Here is a 13,249-nt window from a genome sequence, read left to right as displayed (position 1 = left end):
CTGAAGGCTGATTATTTAACACCTGAAAAATGTCTTTGCAAGACATTAAATGTTGCAATTTTGTATTTAAATTCGATGAAAAAGACTAGATTTTATTAATCTTAGCATTTAATGATCTAAAATTGAACTCAAATATATCATCTAAAAGTGAAAGTAGGCTATTAATATTCTTTTTGGTGTTGCTCCCGCTCATATTCTGTGCACAAAGCAGATTGCCTGTGGTGTTTTTGTTTTTTTCCACTAATCCACTGAGATTTGAGTTAAACTCTTCACTATACTTGCCTGAAAAAATAGTTTGTTTGCTGTGCATGTCTTTCTGAAAAACAAAAAAAAATGGGAAAATTATGCCAAATGACAAATGGAAAAAGAAGAGATATGCAGCAGGTTGAACTGGCATTATTCATAATTTATTGAGCAGTAGAGAGATTACAACTGGGAACAAATGCAGCATAGAAGACAAAAGAGCATTATTTATTACAGGGAAAATCAAAGCAGAGCCTGAAGCAGGGTGGAGATAAAGTAGAACAATACTCATACATTAAACCTACTGTACACAAACGCGCCACATTATTGCATCTGTCAGAGGAAAATCCCCCTGCACCCGAGTTGATTGACTTCCACCTGAACTTGAAGGATTCTGCGACCTTGCAGAATCTCATCATGAGCCGTAGAGTCATGAAAGTCGGAATTTGGAAAAAAATGAACCGATGTCAATGTTAAAATGAGCCCAAATGCTGTCTGTCTTATTTTGACATTTGAATGTGAGGTTTTTAGGTCTGGGTGGATCACAAACCGAGGAACACACCCTCAGGCGAGACAGAAGACAGCAGCAATCTATTCAAACACTGCTTTCTCTTTATGAGCCTGTGCCGCTGTAAATAATGCAGGCTCTTTCCCATAGACTCTATCTCTGCTCATTCCCACCTTTAGGTTCCCAGGGACCCCTACAGGTTTAAAAATCGAAGCCTTCCACTGCTTTCTTTAATGTCTTCCTTCTGTTCAAATATTCTCTCAGACCCCCTCACGACTCAATAAAGCAGAGAAAAAGCCTATGTGGAGGTGGGAACCTGAAAAATAAATTAAACAGATAATGCAAGCAACAGAAACTTGTCAACCCTCCCCTTTGAATATTAGATCACAACATCTTACAGCTTTGAGATAAATCATTAAACTTCAGCAGAACTTATCTAGTTTTCATCTCAAATTATTATGCATCTCATATCAGCGAAGTAGTAATGTCCCACAACTGCAAACATGTGTCAGCTTCTTGTAATATCCAGGGATTAATAATTCAGCTCTTGGCTTCTGCCTGTTTATAGACTTTATTCAGCTTGTGTGTAAGGCGAGCGGGCTGGCAGCGAATTTCACAGCAAATACAAACACAGAGTTGACATTTAAACCCAAACCCTGCAGCACATGACAGACCTACCAGCAGGATAATTTGAGTTTCTTGCTTAATTAGTTGACACAGAGTTCAGCTCAGGCGAAAAATACTGCTGCGCCATTATTAGGGTGCCAGAATTTGTACATAATTTAGGAGGGAAATGAAGGGAGTCGCTTTGAGTTGAGTTAAAGTTTCCTGCCTTCAAGTTTTAAATGGATCCAGAAATCCATCAGGAAGGTTTGTTGGAAGTATTAAAAATCTGGTGCTTCAAGGTTACCACAAATACTAACTTTTACTACTGTAAAGAAAATGTTTAAAATAGTTGCACCACTTTGATGTAGTGGAATTTGGAACATTAGACCGCGGCCCCATTGAGTCTAACTAAACAGACTCGAGTCGGTCTCCTGCTGCTTTGCAAACACCTCCTTGTACAGAGAAAATCACTAAGAATGGGACTCACAATGAATCAGAATAAGGCACCATAAACATTTTAACAGACTTTGTTTATCCTAGTTCGGGTATGTGAAGCAATAAAATCATATTTTCATTTTGTTTTTGTTCAGGTTACACTTTAATAATTCTCAAGTCTGGTTTACCTTTCATACTGTAATTTATTTTAGCCTCCATTAAATGGTCAAGAAAGGATAATGCTTAACATCATTGCATTTGAAATTGGGTAAAAATTACAATGATTATAAAGACGATGCAAACAGAAGGCAGATTTACTGTATGCATTAACCAGAAATGTTAGATTATTAGGGCGCAGGAAAGACAATTATTGAGTTGTGTAACATGGCACTTCCTGGTTGGGTCTACTTCACAGTACTATGAAATCTATGTAAAAATGGATGCTATCTGGTTCTTATGTTACACCCCTAAATGCCATAGATCAAATAAATCTAAAGTACTGATTTTAGAGTTTGGCATTTCTACCCAACAGGTTGTACTTTTGAAGAACTTTCACTTTGTATAACTGGAGATATTTTCCTGGAATTTCTATGTAACCAGGCGGTTTACATAGAAATTGAAAGTGTGGAAACCTCTCAGCACTAGCAAAGAGATTTAAAGCGGCCTGTTTCTGTGAACCAACATGTCCTCGTCTCTGCCTCACAGGAGAACAGCAAATAGATTTAGACAGTATTGAATGACCTACCTGAGTGAGTCAATTTATTTCGATAGTGGTTTCGAGATCTTCCCAGCTGCAGTTTTGATCAAGGGCCACAGGGCAGGGAAGTGAAGAATTAATTTTGAATTCAAGATGGAAGCAGCCACCATGCAGCTGGGGGAAAATAGGTTTGCTAAGACAATTCTGGTGGAAGGATTGAATTTTTTTTTTTTGCTGAAAGTGGCTGAGGATTTTACAACAATATAACAAATCTATATGCACCTTCGGTCTAAAAGCAGCCCTGCTTTCAGTGATCTCCCTGAACTATATTTAAACCGTGTGCATTCAGGATAATGGGCAGCACATTGATGTGAACATGGCAGCTGTCATATCCACAGGAAGCTCTCTGCATGTGCTGGCCAGCATGTCGAGCACTCACCGCGTGTTTAGTGGCTTCTACTCCTACATGAACCATTCTACCATCACGTAGGAATAAAAAGCCATAAGACACAACAGCAATCTCACAGGAGGAAGGGAAAAGTAGGAAGGAGGAAGGAATACTAATGGGGCAGTCCATGGTGCTGCAAAAGGAGGGACCAGCTGGAAGGAAAAAGAAGACTGGAAAGGGATCCCCAAGATGCAGGGAGGGTGGTTAAGGAGAGAGTTAATTTCTAGTGGAAAGGACGGAAGGGAAAGAAGAGAAAAGGAGTCATTCATAAAGCAACACGTGATTTTTCAGAAGGCTGTGTTCTGTTTGTCTTTTTTGTTTGTTAATGTGCAGCAGATGAGTTTGGATTGCAGGCATTACTCGTTTCAGAACATTCCTCTGTGTGCAAGCAATATTTGATGCACTGAAAGCAACCTTCCCAAATGATCCTAATTAAAATCCATCTGCTCCATTTCCAAATGCACACATTCTCTACAGCCAGCCTTGCATGATTTAAAAAGCCTGCTTGAACAAAAACCTTACTTGGATGGCCCACAGATAAATGTATGCTTCTTAAAACCAACACACTATGGTTCATATCCATTTCATAGTATCTGCTTGCTTGTCTCTTGCACAAGAGAACCGTGTTTGCATGCAAAAGGGGTTACAGTATGAAGGTTTGCATGCATAAGTCAGGCACATCCAGATAAATATGTATGACTCCACGGCGGTAGGTTTCCTGCTTTGTATGCTAATGATCTAATTCAAGTTTAATTATGCAACATAGGTGTGCTGAGGGTAGGGAGGTGGGCTGACACACCAGTGAAGGACCTCATGAGATAAAGCATTGGAAATGAGCTAAAAGATTAAATCTTACTAATCAGACTGCAGTGGGAATGGGACTTTCTCTGCAGAGCACGAAGACTGTAGCTTATAATGAAGAATATATATATATATATATATAAGATTTGAGATAAGTATGGTTGGTGTTCTATTAGACCTTTAAGAGTAAAAATAAATGAAAAACAAATCAATGAGCGATCAGAGAAAGAAAAAGACATTTGTGAGCTGTATAGTCTTAGTGATCAAATTTAAACGCACAAGTTAATAAAGCAGTCCGTTTTTTCTGCTCAGTCTGACAATAAATGACACTTGTTGTGCAACCATAATGGTCAAATTGATGCGATAAATGACAGCGCTTATGACATGTTGCTGGCATGTCGATGAGAGATACAACTTTTCAATTAAAATGCAAATGACTAAGTTTATTAATTAGGTAGTTTCACTGATTTGATCCTAAGTTATTTATGAATTAACCTCTGGCAAAGTATGCCGCTCTAAAAAGGTCAGAAGCAAATAATTAACCTTTAATGACCTTACACCCTTATTTGAAAGAAACTGATCATTTTTTTATACATTTTGGGCTTAAATTATTTAGATGTTTTCAGCAACCTGAGGGGCATATCATTAGATGAAAGTTGGGAACCAAAACCCTTATTTCCCTGAAAATGGTTTGATTAAGAGACAAATGGATGAGGAAGAGCTCCACCGAAAATAGTCAATAATCGGTGAAAAACAAACAGGAAAAAAACCTTAGAAGCTCATAACAAAGAAAGTCTTGTTTCTTAAAAGCAAAGCATAAGGAACCAAAGTAAGACTTCTCTCTACTGTTTTGTACTTTCCCTGTTTTTGTGTTTGGTGAAAACACTTGTGTTTGGATGTCACGTTTCCGGCTTCAGCTGCCAAAGGTTTCTTCAACTCCTTGACGGTGGCTGCAACAGAAAAAAAAAAGGGAGAGAGAGCAGAGAGGTGAGATGTGAACACACAAGAACTCAAGAAAAATGAAATCTTTATTACTGCACTGCAGCTGGTTATTTAATGAGACAGTCCTGAGGGTTGGTTATTGAATTAAGGATCATTAGAAGGGGCTTGGATAACAATGCACAGCCTGGAAGAAATCGTCAGCGTGCAGTTTGGGCTGCCGGTTTCTAAAAGCTGTCTCTCTTTAAAAAGTGCTTCTTCTTGAGAAAATCTGAAGTCTTAAAGAGCTCCCGCTGGGTTTTTCGCAGCTCGCTGACACTTACAGCTTCACAACAGACATTAACCACAAACCAATTATGTCGAGCAGCAACTACTTGTTGATGACTCCTGCAGTTTAGCACGCCTAATGAAAAGGTAATAGTGAGCACGCTAAGAGGTTTCAGCACCTGCTACCACCCCCACTGAGGTAAAAATTGTTGACAACCGAGCAGTAAAATATAACAGTATTTAGGTCAGATTCTCTAACCATCCACTGGATCCAAAATGGTTTCAGCTTTCACTTTATCTTCCAAGGATCCTATGGGAATCATTCAGGGTAACCGTCCACACAATGAGCTGTGACATCTTCATTGAAAAATGATTGATTAGGCTGCGGTGGGGCAGGGAGGGGGGGTTGCTATTTGAGAAAAGAATCACTCAAACAGTCGAGCTGTAAAAGCCCAATAACATGATGAATGGTCTATTTACGCAACAGATGAGGAGAGACTTGCATGAAGATTAAAACGTTTCGTTTTTTGACGTGTACCGTTCACAGAGATGGGATTAGAAATTTAAACAATGTCTTCTCAGTCGGGGAGCAAGTTGGAAATGAAATAAAGTTGCGAGAATGCAGATCGACTCATTTGTCATCATACTATGGCGCTGCAGGAAGAGAGGAGAATGGTTTTCATCGATTGTGGCGTAAGCAATTCAACACCTTTGAGGACTCTCACCTGTTCAGACACATTAAAGAGATGATATAAAACATCACATAAAAATCAGCAGCAAATAGTTTTCCTTCACCCAAGGCCTTTATGCTGTTGTATTCATGCATCATAAACGGACCATTTAACACTTAGAACTGCGACTGTACGTAAAGATAAGCCACTAATCACTTAACTAAACAATGTCTCTATGGATCGAGAGCTACTGTTGATAGAGTGACCCAATTCCTTGCACACAGCATTTATAATTGATGAGCAATAGATGTGGTCGCCTCAGATCTGATAAAGGTTTGGCTCTGATGGATATCCAGATAGGCTTTCGCGGGGGGAACAGATGTAGAGTTGTGCATCAGAGAGGGATGGGGTTGCCTGTGATCGTTTCCACCCTGCAGCGAACAAAATAGCCCTCATATATCCCTGTAATCTGCATTAGTGCCGGAGCACCAGCCAGGAGACAGCGCAGAGGGGGATGAGTAATGGGGCTACCGCTGATTTGGCAGAGCTATATTACACCTGAAAATCTGAGGCATGCCCAACTGGCGAGAATATGAAATGAGGATGTCACAAATGAGCATCATCCCTCCCCGCTGATAGCTGTATTTATTAGACCATGTTACACCCAAATACATGCTTCAACTTTAAAACCAATTTTATTGTTATTTTATGCTTTAAACAATTTAAAGAGGCTTTAATAAAATAGCTGCATCTGGAAGAAGGTTTAAATTGCTCACTCAATCACTTTATAGTCCATTACATAGCCATTCAGCCGGTTGGTAGTGGTATTTTAGACTGTGATTGCAGTACTTATACAGTCTGGCACTTGATGGTGAAGCTCCATGAGCTTTAGAAAAAAAAAATCCCAGAAGTTGCACTTGACCAGATCGCCATAGACTGCAATCAGCACCTCTGGGTTGACATTAAGCAAGTCCAAGCTGTTGAAGGATGTGAGTAAGTGACTCAAACTATCAACTAAGGGTGGAGACTGATTTAAGTGAGGAAGCTGGACCACAATACCAATATAACAAGGCAATGCATGGTACTGCTGAAGATGTGTAGAATTAGCTGGATGGACTTCAAGAGATCATGAAACCTGTCTGAGAATCAAACACCTTGTCGATATAACTGGGTAATTAGCAAACATTGTCCCTTAATAAAGATGCTTCAACACCACTCTTAGATTTCTGCTGTTAATATGTTTAATAGAAATAGGAGAGGTAATCAGGAAAACATGAAAAGAGAAGTTGACCAAAATTAGATACTAGCCGAGATCATGGAAATGCTCAGAAGGGTATCGCTATCCGAGGAATGTTTCATTTATTAGTTTGAGACTTTTTGTCTCAAGTCTGGCTCAGTAAATTCCAGTATCCTGGAATGGCAAAGGATTTATTAGTTCAAACCTCAACCAACTTCTCCGTAAAGATCTTACCCCCAGATTCCACATCCATCGCTACTCTTCCGCACGTCACCGTCAACGTAGGTCTTCTCCGTTCTTCAACGTCAAAATATGGAGCCAAGCTATTTTTTGCTCCGCTCCGGTCCGTTGGAAGCTGGCAAGTTTAAGATCCGCAATTGCAATAGCGAACGGGAAAAAGAACATCGAGAAGATCCAGTTTGTCAAAGTAAAATATAGTAACGACAAATCGGTACCTACAACTTAGAGCATAATTCTTATATATACCCCAAAACTAAGACCGTTTGTTTAAATTATTGGATAGGAACTATTGGTACTTCAACATACCAGGAAGCAGATTTCTCATCTCGATCAAAATATTTATTTTATACTGAGAGGCTTAAAAAATTCATCAAATCCAGTCACAACAACTTCCATTTGCGCATCTCACAACATCAAAAAACTTCTCATCCTAGCTGGCATAGATGAAGAGATGCAGAGTTTGGAAGTATAGAACAAACAAATTTTGTATGATCTAATTATCCCTATTGCATTAAATTAAGCGTTCGTTACTGCATGTTTTTTCCCCTATAAATTAAATTACAATATCGCCCATGCTGTCTTCGAGCTCCGAGGAAGTCAGAGCGGAGCAAGATGGGAGGAACCGCTGAGGGTGTAGGCTTTGCTTTGAGCAGGCGGTCTGCAGTGGAACAGGGCAGTTACAGAGGATGTGGGATTTCGGTAATAGAGGTGATCATCCTGCCCTCCTCCTTGCAGCATAGTGAGCATTGTGCCTAACCCTCAGCTGTTTTCTTTATAGCTACTCAATGATCAACCCAACTGGACCAAAGAGCCTTTCTACTCGAATTAAGGTTGGGCAGTCCAAATAAAGGTGCATCAAGTATCAACATGGTCACCAACAGGTACAAGTAACCAGATAGTTGCCGACAGCAACTGTTAATACTTGGTGAGACCTACTTTAATTTGATGAGAAGTAAAACATCTTAATCTCTTTATAAGATATCGCCTTGGATCCCATGGTGCCTCTAATGGATAAAATTAGATTACCATGATATGATTTATTGTCAGTAGTTTGAAAAATGTTAACGTTAATTAGAGGGAGTTTTCCGCCATAGAGAGCTTAATTAATCTCAGACTTAATCTTAGATTATGTAACGGCATGTGCATTCAGGCCACATGTAAATGGAAATATTTGCCACAATGTTATGAAGCAGCAGTGCTTAGTGGATATAATTTTGATATTGTAAACAGTGGAATTAATAAATGTGATAATAAAGGAGCATTTTAAACAGATAATGAGGCTGCTGCACCATTTCAGGGACTTTATACAAAGATGCCTTCAGAAACAGCAGCTGTGACAAACTTGAAGCCTATTAGGATTTGTGCAGAACGTGTAAAAACACACAAACAACTAATGAACCTGGAAAGACTCAATGAGCCAAAGAAACTCTTATTAGGAGAAGGAAGAATGTTTGCAAAGGCTCTCGAGGATTATGCTCTATAGGCAGAAAACCTAAGTGAAGCTCTGCATTAGTTTTTGTATATTCAGCAAAACAAAATGCATACACAAAAGATGAAATGCCATAATAAGCTCTGTGGCATATTGTTGCTTAGCTGTGCCAAGTATTAGAGGCACTAAATGTCAAAAATAGATATTACATTTCATTATTACCAGAGCTGTTCTGAGAAAAATGCGTCACAGAGAGTCAGGAAACAAGCCATCTAAGGGATGGAGAAGAAAAGATGGACAAAGTCTGTAAATAATGAGGTCTGACTCAAATCATATTTAAGTCTGGAGAGAGCTGAAAGAAGCTAATGCAAAAAATAAATAAAAATCCCTGCAACTTCTCCTTCCACATGGCTCCCAGGAATATATGAAGAATGATAATGGTGTTAAATTCTACTTCTTTTCTTGTAAAACTTTCTTGTTGCATAACAGGAAATGATAGAGCATATTTACATACATATAAAAAAGCTAATTATTTTATATGTATTTTTGCTAAAAATCACCCTAATTTTAATCAATTTGAATTTTCTATGTTCCTTTCAATTTTCTCCATTTCTAAGGAGAGATATGAGCTAGCCATCTCTGTCCAGAGCTCAGTATGGCTCTGGGTTATTAATGAACCTAGACTTCTTTGGCTTCTTTTACTTGCATCTGACTGGCACCAACACAAACACCAGCTTAGAGCCAGCAGAAGGAATTAGACGCCTGCCCAGCAGCTACAGTGGAGAACCAGAACTTGAGAAATACGAATACAACCTAAAATAACATTTCATGCCACACCCAAAGAGAGAAGTCATCTATTTACCTTTTATCACCATGTTTTATTGCTGGAAAAGTCAATTACAGAAATTTTATCCCAAAAGAATTATTCAATTGTATAATTCTGCAAGACCAACTCTTGACTGTAAATTAAACAAACTGTTCCATCATATTTTAATCCTAAAATGTGAGGTTATAAAGTATCCCCACATCCCCAGCCTTGTAATGGCTTGTAACAGGCTACGCTTACTTGCAATCTGAAATTAAAGCATAAATATTACATCTCTAGAGGCCAATCAAGTAGTTCTGTAGAAAATTCAGCGGGGATACTAACGTAGTGTGAACTGTGTTGTTTTACTGTGCTTGAATTTAGGTTAATTTGCTTTTATAATTCATAGCTTCCCACATAAATTAATTGCGTTGAATGCTTATTTCTTTCTACAATTAAAATATCTAATATACAAAACACACAGCTAAAGGAAGAGTTTTTTTCCCCCCACTATTCTGCTAATGTTGTTATTTGCCTACACACTGAATGGAAATTTGATTATCAGGAAGAGACAGATTGCATGCTGCAACATAACAAATGGTGCGAAATCATCAACTTATTCATCAGACGAGATCAAATTGTTTAATTAACTCTTGCGCGTGGAAACAACATATGGTGGTATTCATTTTGGTTCAGGGAGTGATGTGTGGCTCTGCAGTCTTTACTCTTAGCCGTCGGTTTTCTGTCTTTTCACAGCATACACCCTGCATTCAGAGTGAGTTTTCATTATGCGTGTGACAAAGCCGCAAAATGGAAATTACAGGAATAAAAATGTGCAGAAGCAGAATCTGGTTTGTGAAATTATCTCAAGATGATGAAAAGCTACGTGATGGCATTCATTTAAAAACAATCTCTTATTTTAGTCCAAAGAAGTTTTAGTGAAGGACCAGGTACTACAGCAGACACGCCTCATCGAGCTTTAACTTTCAGGAACTGCATGTCCCAATGTAATTAAACCATGCGTTTCATTAGCCTATTGTTAAGGTAAATGTGTTACACTACCAGGTTAATGACTTTTACACTCCAGCTAAGTTTCAAACCTTAAGTGAAACATTTTTACCTCTGCAGGTCCACCAGAACGTTGCCTTTTCCATTACACTATAAACACTTAAGTGCAAAGATTTTGTAAGGAATTAAAAGATCAACGTATCACAGGGCAATAAACTCAAGAGGTTAAAAGGCTGTTTGAGGGTTAATTGTGGAGGACTAGTTGTAAGGTTTTGGGCTACTCAGTGGTGCAGTGGGTAGCACTGCTGCCTTGCAGCAAGAAGGTTCCAGGTTTAATTCTCGGCCCAGGGCATTTCTGCATGTTCTCCCTGAGCATGCGTGAGTTCTCTCTGGGTACTCCAGCTTCCTCCCACAGTCCAAAAACATGACTGTTAGGTTATTTGTCTTCTCTAAATTCTCCTTAAGTGTGAGTGAATGCGTGAATGGTTGTTTGTCTCTGTGTTGCCCTGCAATGGACTGGCGACCTGTCCAGGATGTACCCCGCCTCTCGCCCGTAGACAGCTGGAGATAAGCACCAGCACCCCACGCGACTCCAGCAAGGGAAAAGCGTGACGGAAAATTGATGAATAGTTTTAAGGTATTCAGGCTCCAGGCTTGTTATTTGAGGATTTAAAAGATAGTAATGAAAATCTTTCAAACTAGAAACAGGATAAGATTTTGATTGAAGACAGATAAGAGATTTAACAGCATGTTTCCTGTTCAAGGTAAATGATTTTACCCAAGAATATTTAAGAACTTTAACAAAACAATTACAGGATGCATTTCCTTGTTTCCTTGTCTTGTAAATGGATCCTCTTAGTAGGAGAGCAGAACTAACAGATACTCTATAACAGATTTATAGAGTAGGATATTTTTTTAAGCATTAAGACTTAAAGGTATAGTGGAGGATTTTCAAACATTTTTGAAAAGATCCACCCTCTTCACTTTAAAAAAAAAAAGTTCATGCACAACCCTGTACCTGCTCTTGAGAGGGATGTTCTCTATTAAACGTGTGCAAGCGTATGCACAAGCCCATTTCTCCTTGTGCACGCTGCTGTTTGCATCGTTCATACAAGCTTACTTTCCAAAAGATTTGCAATTTTTCCACTATATCAAACTCACCACTTGCAAGTGTAAATGGGGAAGAGCACGTAGGACTGCTTACGTAAACATATCACCAGAATGATTGACAGTAAGGAGGACCACTTATTTTGATAATCCACCCGGAAAAAGAACATCTGATAACTTTTTACTTTGATTATTCCTCAGGAGAAACCCCTCAAATTAAATTTGTATATCTAAAATATTCACGGCCAGAGAAACCGTGTAAAGGCATGCCTAGATTTCAGACAGTTACGACATGCTTAAAGTGCTTTTTTGGAGCTGCTAGAGGAATTCACATGAAGTCTGATTTTTTTCTCCCCCCAGCTGTAAGGCTTATTAAACTGCTGCCCTTCTCCAACTTGTTGCTCTGAATGTCAGCTGTCTGAAAGAAAGCTCATCCTTTGCTCACAGTAAAAGACACTGGATACTTGAAAATATTTCAGGTTTTTAAAAAAAAGTTAACAGGAGTAAAATTAAAGGTAAATAAAAGTAAAGGGACTTATTTATATAATCCTATATGTTGTATTGAAACAATAAAAATGGCAGACATGCTGCTGAACAAATGAGTAAATGGTGGTTAAAATCAGGACCAAATCTGCAATATTATCGCAGCGTTTAATGTGAAGTTGTGTATTCAAGAAGGAAAAAAAATCCCCCAGCTATTATAGATGAGCAGATACATCTAAACCCTCAAACTTGATTATGAAAACCTCATTACCACAAAATGAGATCAGAATAATTGTGATCTAATTGTTCTTAATAAAATTACACAACAGAAGGTTAAACTTTAAAAGCTAACTCCTTCCCCAGACCTACAGTCAGGTTCTGTTAGAAAGCCAAATAACTTAATAAAAGTTAAAGAGATTAAAGCCACCAGCTCAAGCACAAATCCCAGCGTTATCTGCTGCTTCCGTATTCTTTGTGTTGTCATTATCCTCTCTGGGCTTTTTCTACCCAGCAGATGCCGAAAGGAGAAAATTTTCATGAAGGCAATGAAACGGTCATAAGTGAGGGCCTGAAATGATTTTTTAATATGATGACATTTTAATGAGGAGTGAAGAGTTGGCTAGTTTGGCTTAGGGCTGCACCTCTTTATCAGTGACTGGCATGCAGGAACTAATAAAGGCTCTAAATGAGGGTAGTTTCTCTTAGTTTGTGTCTTCATTTAACTCAAACATAGTCAACAAAGCAGGCATAAAGCCACAAAAACGTCTTTATATATTCCGTTTGGTCAGAACTTCATTTAGTGATATAAGATCTTTGACTGTTCATAGGAGCTTCTGGTCTACAGTCTAATTTAAAGTTGTGGAAGTCAAATATATAAACATTTTTATAGGTCAAGACTGTTTATTTATTGACATTAATCTCAGAATAATGGAAATTTTGCCTGAAGCATATGTATTAATATTGTAGCTTCTGGCAATATACATCTATTCTTTCAGCCAAAGGCTTTTATTTCTCATAGATATTTGAACATTTTCCGTGTTTGCTTTAGCCTGCACTGTCCGAATTCCTGGAAGTGCTCAAATAATAATTTTTAAAGTTGCAACAAGTGTCCGTCAGTATATAACATGCTCAGGAATGTCAGCGGAGACGGAGCATATTCATATTGCTGCAACAGGTTGAGCAAAGTTATCTTGTCATTGCTCTGACGTTACCGTAACAGTTTATTAAATGGCTTGCTGGGTTATGAAGAGATTAAGTTATATGATATGTAGAGCGGTGATGCTAAACAGGTACATGTATATTTATTCTAATATACATTGAATGCA

General features: G+C 38.5%; 1 long non-coding RNA gene across 1 annotated transcript in view; it reads right to left on the bottom strand.

Moving 5' to 3' along the window:
- Positions 1 to 396: 396 nt before the first annotated feature.
- LOC107094599 overlaps positions 397 to 13,249 on the bottom strand; it is a 54,149-nt gene continuing 41,296 nt past the window's right edge. Inside the window, exon 3 of the long non-coding RNA XR_001481687.1 lies at positions 397 to 4,688. This is a non-coding gene — a long non-coding RNA (uncharacterized LOC107094599). The remainder of the gene's footprint in view (positions 4,689 to 13,249) is intronic.

Source organism: Cyprinodon variegatus, unplaced genomic scaffold (assembly GCF_000732505.1).
Source record: "Cyprinodon variegatus isolate N-32 unplaced genomic scaffold, C_variegatus-1.0 Scaffold493, whole genome shotgun sequence".
Lineage (NCBI taxonomy): Eukaryota > Metazoa > Chordata > Actinopteri > Cyprinodontiformes > Cyprinodontidae > Cyprinodon > Cyprinodon variegatus.
Note: the sequence above shows the minus strand (reverse complement) of the source record. Positions and strands in the feature narration are given on the sequence as shown.